The sequence below is a fragment of the Gossypium raimondii genome, chromosome 13 (genome assembly GCF_025698545.1).
Source record: "Gossypium raimondii isolate GPD5lz chromosome 13, ASM2569854v1, whole genome shotgun sequence".
In the NCBI taxonomy this organism is placed as follows: domain Eukaryota; kingdom Viridiplantae; phylum Streptophyta; class Magnoliopsida; order Malvales; family Malvaceae; genus Gossypium; species Gossypium raimondii.
The window spans coordinates 8,057,167-8,067,493 of NC_068577.1; the positions used below are offsets into that span (position 1 = coordinate 8,057,167).

At 31.7% G+C, this 10,327-nt stretch overlaps 1 long non-coding RNA gene across 1 annotated transcript; it reads left to right on the plus strand.

The window, feature by feature from the left end:
* Nucleotides 1-6,479: 6,479 nt before the first annotated feature.
* Nucleotides 6,480-7,985, plus strand: LOC105784403 (uncharacterized). The gene is made up of 3 exons (XR_008193036.1): nucleotides 6,480-6,679; nucleotides 6,798-7,691; nucleotides 7,935-7,985. It is a non-coding gene; the product is annotated as an uncharacterized LOC105784403 (long non-coding RNA).
* Nucleotides 7,986-10,327: the final 2,342 nt, after the last annotated feature.

A 10,327-nucleotide genomic window follows, 5' to 3' on the forward strand; every position in this document is an offset into this window, starting at 1 on the left:
GGTTTTTGGACATCTCTTGTATTAGATCCAACTATACATGCTTCTTGAACTTTTAATTTAATCCAACACAATACATGTTTTTTTTATCAAAATAAATATTATTTATTAAATTAAATTAAATATATAAATTAATTATTCCAATTAAATACTTTTTAACCCAATTTTCCTAATTTTAATTTCGTAAAAAATTTTGAGAAAATATATTTGATTTCTACACTCAATGGATTCACAATGACTTATTAATTCAAATCTATTTTTAAACTCTAATTTTTATTAAATAATAATTCAAAAAACTTAAATTAATTCCCAGTTCATTTTCATACTTAGTGAGAAAACACATACATTTTTGAATTTGACCCATTTCTCTAACTTTATCATTTCCACCCATTTCTGTTCATTCGATTCTATATGCAATTCATTTATGGTTTCAATGAGCTAGAAGGGGGACTAGTTGGATATATATAATTAGGGCTCAAATGAGTTATAATTAAGTTCTAGCATTTTATCCATTAATTGTAAATTCATTTAGTCACAAAGTCATTCCACTATAATATTATGATTGAACTCTTCCTAATTGCATATCATTATGAAAGATACTTGATCGGTGCTCGTTTAATGACCTTGTCATAAGTGTGTTACCCTCATATGATATCCTTAATCTCTTTGGGATAAATTTGTTCTCCCAATATGATCATATTTTGTCTCATGGTAATCATTACGTCTAATTTCATGAAAACTGTAACAACCTGGAAGTCAATGGTGTCAGAAACAGTGGTTTTGGAACCCCATTTTTTATTATCAATATTAATATTTACGAGGTTAGTATAAGTTTAATTAAAGTTTAATCCATTAATTGTTTGAATAGTTAATTAAAGTATAAAAACTAAATCGTAAAAGTGGTAAAAGTTAATCACTATAAATTTTTAATTAATTAAATGACCAATAGAGTAATTGGGCGTTAGAGATTAAGTATACTGAGTGGATGTTAATGAAATTCATTAGTTGTTTAAGTTAATTTAGTTTAAGGTTAAATTAATTAATAATTAATTACACTTTGTGAAATTAAAAGGAAAATAAAGTCCTTTATACTATTCATCATCTTCCACCCTTTGTGAAAGAAATAATATAGGGTTTGAGCTTTAAAACAGTTGGCCTTCAATTGAATAGGTAATTCAAGTATATTTCTTGTAATTCTTATATTTTTGAGGTTTCGGACGCTTGATTTAGCTAACCCGTGTACTAATTTGCAAAACTACTAAAGTTTCTAAAAGATTTCATTGCTGAATATTGAAATTTTTGGTATTAAACTGATAGATTTTTAGCTTAGATATGAAAAATGACTAGTTTGTAAAGTTTAATTGCTAGTTTTTAAACATAGGGACTAAATTGTAAATATTTCAAAATTCATGTTAAATTTATGTAATTATGGATAGTAGAGGGCTTCATATGGAGTAAATTGAGATCAGTTTCAAAATCAAATCTCAAATTTGAAAGTTATAGCAATTTCGGTTTTAAGGACTAAATTGAATAAATTACAAAATTTTAGGGAACATTCCAAAAATGAATTCGAACCGTCATATGCATAAAATACAATGCTATAAAGTATTTAGAATTAATAAATTGAAATGAATTATCATATAGATCGAGAATTGAACCAATCGAAAAATAATTGAGGAAAAGAAAAAATTACAGATTAGTCCCCGACCACTTGTTATTGCATTTTTTCCAGGTAAGTTCATATGGCATAGTTATATGTAATGGTAATGAAAATATGTTTGAATTATGAAGTTGTTTATGTTTAATTGTAATTTTAAATTGATTACGACTTGGTACAAAAATGTGGGACATGAACTAAATTGTAAAGAAATGGTAATATATGCTATATGTACCCGATTGAATATGAGATGTTTTATAATGGGATGATATATATATTATGACACTGTAGTGATTTAAATGTTACGAATACAGTATTAGTGCCCGCATTAACTTAGTAAACAATTAGGATATATACGATTGGCATGCTAATAGGGTTAGTTATGTGTGTACGAGTTTAGTACTTTGGTGCTCTTTGTTCAACACTTCGATGCTCTCTGCTTATCACTTTCGTGCTCTTTGATCAGCATTTCGATGCTCTCTTCTTAGCACTTCAGTGCTTTTGATTTATCACTATGATGCTCTCTAGTGTGGTGTAGTTTCTTGTGTATCTGACTTTATTTAATAGTGTTCATTTGGCTAAATGATTAATGAAAAAGAGAAATGATGAAATGTTACACGGTTGATGTTCAAAATAGAAATTTGATGTTTTGATATCGTAAATGGAATTGAATTGTAAATTGTACTAAATTGAATAGTGTATTAAATGTTGAATTGTATATAACTCGATTATGTAACGACTCACTTTATCGTTATGAAATGCCATGTTAGGAAAATTGTTTCAAGTTAATTAAATTGTTATGTTTGATTGTAAATCAAGGTAAGTTATTCATTTTAATACCTATGAACTTACTAAGCATTCAAAATGTCTACCTAGTTGGTTTTCCCTTTTATGCAGATGGTTGGTTTGTGGAACTCGTTGACTGGATCACTACGAAGCTCACACTATCACGCTATCTATTCGGTAGACTTTTACTCGTTTTAAGCTCAATTATGCGGCATGTACATAGGTTTTATATTTATATGATTTTCCTTTGGCTAGATAATTGTTTGAACTTGGTTAATGTTTGATTTTGAAAAGTTAATGTCCATATATGCAATAATGCATGTTTCAGTTTCAGTAATATGATAAATATCTAAATGTGGCATTTGAAAGCCAATTTTGTTGATGAAATGGTATGATTAATGATGATATTGAAAGGCTATATGGCATGGTTAATTGAAATGTTTGATTTTTTTTGATAAAAACAAATAAAAATTACATTAATTTAATCCAATCTGGAGGGATGTCCTCGACTAAATGAAGTCTCTCCTTTCTGTTAAAAGCCATCTTAGTGATATGATCTGCTTCAGAATTTTCTTTGTGAGGAATACGTTCGAGCTTCCATTGACCAATATTCATCAAGTGCTACTGAATACGCTTGATAAACGTGAAAGAAGAAGTTTTCGAGAAGGTTTCCTCCATAGCCTGAAGGACTTCTTGACTATCGATTTTGATCACCACTCCATCATATTTCTGACTCGATAAAATCGTCAATACAACAAAAACTCCCCATAATCCAGCGCTGAAGACCGAATAGTGCCCCAAGCTCCTGTTAGATCCAAGTATCCAATCCCATGTCGATCTCTCAACGCACCTCCAGAAGTGGCCAATCCTGAATCTATCTATTGGAAAAATTGCATTTTATGAGAATTTTGAGGCATATTATCAATAAGTAAAGGTGGAGAGTTGAATCATAAAGTTATGGTTTCATATTCTACTCCATGAGACCTTTACAATGGTATATCATATGCTCAAAATGGTTGAGTGATGAATGAGAAATTGATGCTCAAAGTAAGCTACATGGAAATATTTATTGAGGAAAAGAAAAGCTTAGATCCCATATTGGTTAAATACTAAGTGTGAGATGCATTTATATATGAGAACCCTCTTAAAAGATGATTGAATGATTAAGCTGGGAACCCTACCTCACATGTAGGGGGTGTAGGTCCAAACCTTACAGGGTTGGGATGCACTTGCAAGACGCGGGTGATGCGTAATGTCTGGGCCCAAAATGGGCTTGTAGATATTTTAGCCCAACACAAAATTTATTTTTCCTCAACAAATATATACAAAATCTGATATAAAAGGATATATATCTTGAATTATTTAATTCTAATCAATTTGATTTGATTCTAATCAAATTGATTCAATTGCCCCATTAATGCAGATTTTGTCTCATTATACATAGATATTTCCATAAATTCCTCCACTTTGAATGCCTATAAAAGGCTAAGACTTCTTTAGAATTCTTGGTTCAATTTTCCACTCTCTCACATCGATTTTTTGTTGCTCTCAAAACTCTTCTTTTCTTCTCCGAATTTTTTAAACGTTCCGGTGATAGAAAAAGGCAATGTTTGTTCGTTGATCGCTGCAGAGGTGCTACTGCTTTGATCTTTGTGTTGTCGTATCTTGGGAGACATTGACCAACGTTTCTCTAAGTACCGTAGGAGCGGCCAAATCTATCTTAAGGAAACTGTGTTTCACAGGCATCAACGTTTCGTAAAATCTGTATTCTTCCTTTTTATTTTAACTTTTGATACAGTTTTGTTTGATTTTCATATTTGACAAATTAAATATAAATTGTTCTGTTTATATTTTATTATATATAAATATTTATTTATATATATATATCTATTTTGTTTGCTAACATGTTTTGTCCAAAGCCATCTTAGTGATACAATCACTACACCAAAACAGGCTTTTAGCTGCGTTTGGATAAAAAACGCCGCTAAAGATCGAGCATTAGCGGCGCTTTTTGGAAAACGCCGCTAAAAGATAAGCATTAGCGCCGTTTTCCAGAAAGCGCCGCAAAAAACCTAAGCCCAACGACGCCGTCTTCTGAGCTTTCGGGGCTTTAGCGGCGTTTTTAGGAAAGTGCCGCCAATGCTCAGGGCTTTAGCTGCGTTTTTGAGTAAGTGCCGCTAATGCTCAGGGATTTAGCGGCGTTTTTAGGTAAGCGCCGCTAATGCTTAGGGCTTTAGCGGCGTTTTTTTGTGAAAACGCCGCAAAAATGATAATTTTAGGGTTTAGGGGTTATTATAATTTAAAGTTTATCAATATGGTTTAGGGTTTTAGGGTTTATTATATAATATTTATTATTTTGGGATTAGAGTTTTGAGTTTAGGGTTTATGGTGTAAGTTTAGTGTTTTGGGTTTAGGGTTTGGGAGTTTGGTGATTAAGGTTTAGTTATTATTATAATTTAAAGTTTTTCGTATATGGTTTAGGGTTTTAGGGTTAATCATTATATAATGTTTATTATTTTGGGATTAGAGTCTTGAGTTTAGGGTTTATGATGTAGGTTTAGTATTTTTAGTTTAGGGGTTAGGAGTTTGGGGTTTAAGATTTGGGGTTTGGGGTTTAGGCCAGTTTAGTGTTAAGAGGTTAGTGTTTAAGGCTTATAAGATATAAAAGTTTAGTGTTTTAGGGCTTGATGTTTATGGCTTACGGTTTACTGTTTATAATTTAAGGTTTACAATGCATGGTTTTGGGTTTTGGGATTTAGGATTTAGGGTTACGAGTTTTAGGCTTTAATTACGTTTTTGATACCGAATTCAAAAAAATTACAAATACTTATTGTTTTTTAATTCTTATTATGTTACTAGGGTTCTAAGTAACACGAATGCTTAGTTTATTAATTGACAAATGACATATATGTTATGATGAAACAAATTAATTAATTGTGTTATTTACATTAATATTTATATATTCACTTAAAAATAAAGTATAATTTTAAAATTATAATACATTATTTGAATAATATAAATAATTAATAATTTTGAATATTGATAATATTTAAATTATACACTCTCTAAGATTTATAAAATTTATAAAATTTTAACAATTAAAATAATAAATCAGATAAATTTTTAAATAATATTATTAATAATATATATTAATAATGTCTTTTTAATGTATCAATTAAAAATAATGTCTAGAAGAATGTATGAAATTCATAAATCTATTAATAATTTGAAAATTTATAAATAATATTAATAAAAAGTTAATCAGTAGCGGCGTTTCCATGTAAAAACGCCACAAAATCTAAATATTAGCGGCGTTTGTTCAGAAAACACCTCAAAAAACATATAAAAATTAAACAAAACGGCACCGCTTCATTGACGAGTTAAATATTATTGGCGTTTTTTGTCAAAATGCCGTAAAAGTTGTGAAACTAGTGGCATTTTTTCGTAAGCGCCGCAAATGTTAAAATAGAAAACGACGCCGTTTTAAACATAAATAATATTAATAAAAAGTTAATCAGTAGCGGCGTTTCCATGTAAAACGCCACAAAATCTAAATACTAGCGGCATTTGTTTGGAAAATGCTGAAAAAAACATATTAAAAATTAAACAAAACGGCACCGCTTCATTGACGAGTTAAATGTTAGTGGTGTTTCTTATCAAAACGCCGCAAAAGTTGTGAAACTAGTGGCGTTTTTTCGTAAGCGCCGCAAATGTTGAAATGGAAAACGACGTCGTTTTTAGCATAAATAATATTAATAGAAAGTTAATCAGTAGCGGCGTTTCGATGTAAAGCGCCACAAAATCTAAATACTAGCAGCATTTGTTTGGAAAATGCCGAAAAAAACATATTAAAAATTAAACAAAACGGCACCGCTTCATTGACGAGTTAAATGTTAGTGGTGTTTCTTATCAAAACGCCGCAAAAGTTGTGAAACTAGTGGCGTTTTTTTGTAAGTGCCGCAAATGTTAAAATAGAAAACAAATCCGTTTTTAACATAAATCAGGTTCTTTCTCCTAATTCCTCGCCCACAGCCCCAAATCCCCCATCTATCGAAATCCCTAATCAGTTAGAGCCAAAGAGAGCATTTCGTCGATTTCTTACCCCGATTCCTCGATTGGTTTTTTTAGTTACAAGGAAAAGCTTTAGTTTTTCGATTTCTTGCAAACTTACATAACCCACACAGAGAAGACAAAGAAGGTGGTAGTCGGATTCTGTTTTTTGGTGAATCAGTATTTAAGGTTCGATTTCTTTATTTTGCGTATTTAAAGTTTGCATTTTCTTGTTTTTGTTAAATTTGTTGTTTGTAATTTGATGATGACCCGTTGAATGAACTGAAATCTTCTTCTCTGTGTATAGGGTTTTTTCGTGGCTTTTTTTTGTCTTCATCATTGTCAAGGTACTGTAATGCTTTCATTTCTTTTATATTGGGAATGCGCACATTGCTTTCTTGACGGTGTTGGATGAATTTTAGGGTTTTCTGAAGTGAAATAGTCTTCTCTGTGTATAGGGTTTTCTGATTGTTGATTTTTAAAAAGACATTATTCATAATCTGGTTTGGCACATTAGTTAAGCATATGAGTTTCTTCAGTTGAGAGATTTACGAATTGCACATTTAAGCATAATCTGGTTTGGCACATCATTTGCACTTTTAAGCATAATCTGTTTTTGGTGGCCCGTCAACTGCTTTCCCTGACATACAACATTAGAATTCTATGTTATATACACTTTGAACCTTTTTGCATTCAGCATTGACTTGAAAACTGGGAATCTAAGCTCAGAAATTGTGAATGGATCAAGTGGCACCTCATACCCTGACATGCAACATTAGGATTCAATGTTATATACACTTTGAACCTTTCTGCATTCAGCATTGACTAGAAAACTAAGAATCTAAGCTCAGAAATTGTGACGGTATCAAGTGGCACCTCATATAGCATGCATCAAATGTTATTTTGATTTGTATCTTGTCTCCCTCATCCATAGGCATATGATGTATTCTAAAGAATCATTCAGTTTTTGGGTGTTTTTCACCATTCATATTTGTGGTTGGTTATAATAGACATTGAATGGTTCCTCATTAATTTAAAAAATTTTCAGGGAGTGCCTTAAGCTTATTCCACACGAGAAGTTTTCTTTTGCAAATGTTATAATAGACGTTGAATGTTTTTCACCAATCTCTCTCGGGTTCGGATCTCTGAACCCACCAATCGTATCTACAAGCAAGAATGCTGCCTCTCCTTCGATTCTCCGGTACTCTTTTTTCGTTGTTGTTATTTGTTTGTTTTTCGAGAAACTACTTGATTGCTTGTGACTAAAAAATACCATGTTGATAGGCTATTTGTTTTGACCTTTCAGTGTTTCGAATTTGTTTTGTTTATGACAAATTTAGTAAAAGTTAGATTTTTTTGCTTGAGTTTTTAAACTTTTTTTTTTAGGTTTTTTTGGTTCAAGATTTTTAAAGAACTATTAAATGTGGTTGAATTTTTTTTGCAGAGGTCAGAAGGAGGATTATTTGTTGTTAATTGGTTGTTTTTTTAATTAATCCGCGGTATAATATGTTTTTTGGTCTTTGATGTTTGGCTGGGACATTGCATCTTTTAGAAATTAATCTTTGAGTAATTTGTACAGCTTTATGGTAGTCAAGCTATTCTCCGGCAGGAGGTTTCCATTCCTGTCCGGTTTTACTCTAAAGAGGCTTCTCCCCCTAGTTTAAAAGAATATGGTAAGTGTATATCAAGATGCTTACTTTGCTTTTAACCTTAATTTGGATCCCCACTACATGCTTCTCCCAGCTTATATTATATATATGCTTGTGTAATGCAGGAGCTGCTACTATGATATTATATTATTTCAGTCTTATTTATTGATTGTTGGAGATATGGATGGATGGTTAGGATTATAAGCTATTGTTAAAGTTTTAATCTAGGAACAGGAATATAGGATTAAAGCTTTATTTGTAACTTTGCAGCTATCATCATTTTCACATCTCCTCAATGAAATTTTCATTCGGCTAAATACTTACAAGTTGAACACTAGTCGCTAAAACTTAAATTGCAGCACTCGAACTCTGTTGATATATTAGAAATTGTTTCCTTTTTTATTGCCATTTTTTGTTGCTTGTTGTCTTATTATCTCTTTTTTTCTTCACTTTTTTCACAGCATAAGCCCAAATCATGCGAGTTTCAAGCTCACAAAGGTGATAGAATCAAAGTGCACTATTTGGTATGTTGGCTTCAGCTTGATATTTTATTTTTGTACTATAAGTGCTCGCTTGACCCTTAAATGTAAGTAACAAATATTTTATTATGGATTGTGGTAAAATTTATTATTTTTACATTTTCTGGTGGGCTGGAAAATTGCTTGTTGATTCTTGCTTAAAATAAGAAACTGTTTGCAATATTAACTTGTACATTTGTGACTGAAAATGGGTTTTCTTTTTGAGTAGTTGTCATTGTTCTGATGGCTTGAAGGCATGGGAGATGCTGAAAGGAAGACCACATAATGTAGATCTCATTTTGATGAAGTGGATTTGCCATCTATATCGTGGATTTGCTCTTCTTACACTAATTATGGAGCAAGATATTTGTAAAAGCATCCTGTTATAAGTATGATATGAAAGATTCTTTAATATTTTCTAAACATTTGTATTGTTATTAATTTATTATTTTAAATTCTAAATTGAAATTCATTAATTTTTATATTTAGTTTTAAAGTTAAAATTTTCGTAGAAAATTTAAATCCTTAAAACATAATATAATATTATCATAGAAATAAATATTATTTGAAAAAAAATTATTTTTTTAAAGATATGTTTTTAGCGGCATTTGTGTGAAAAGTGCCGCTAAAGGTCTGTTCTATAGCGGCGTTTGTGGGAAAAGCGGCGCTAAAAGTCAGGATCTATAGCGGCGTTTGTAAGAAAAGCGCCGCTAAAAGTCATTTTGTGTAAAAGCGCCGCTAAAGGTCCTGATCTATAGCGGAGTTTGTGGAAAAAGTGCCGCTAAAGGTCCTAAGGGGCGTTTGTGGGAAAGCGCCGCTAAAGGTCATGATCTATAGCGGCGTTTATTTCTAAAAACGCCGCAAATACTTTTAGTGGCGCTAAAAAGCTTCGCTAAAGGCATAAAAAACGCCGCAAAAACCTGTTTTGGTGTAGTACTTCAGAATTTTCTTAGCGAGGAATACATTCGAGCTTCCATTGACCAATATTCGTCAAGTGCTACTGAATACACCCGATAAACGTAGAAGAAAAAGCTTTTGAGAAGGATTCCTCCATAGCCTGAAGGACTTCTTGACTATCTGTTTTGATCACTACTCCATCATATTTCTGACTCTGTAAAATCGTCAATCCATCAAGAACTCCCAATAATCCAGCGTTGAAGACCGAATAGTGCCCCAAGCTCCTGTTAAATCTAAGTATTCAACCCCGTGTCGATCTCTTAATACTCCTCTAGAAGCGGCCAATCCTGAATCTAACTCAACAACACCATCAGGATTTAGATAGATCCAAGAACCTTCTCCAAATCTAAACATTTTAATACATTTTAATGTTAAATTGTGAATTGTTGAAATGAATGTTTAGATTTGGTCAAATGACATATATTTGGCATGTAAACCCGTATCCAACACCGGAACAGGGTACGAGGCATTACCGGACTTAAAATTTCTTGAACATGTAAAACCGGGTCATAAAATTTTGTCAAATTTAAAACTTTTCTAACACATGCATTTTGTTTCTTATATGGGCTTATAAAGCCCAAAACATCCTTTAGGATGGTTCGGGATTAAATTGAGAACTTTGGGAACTTTTGGGAAAATTTAGAAAATTTGTCAAAGCAGGGGTCACACACTCGTGTGATCTGGAAGTTGGCTATTTTCCAAGCTAGTTCCCC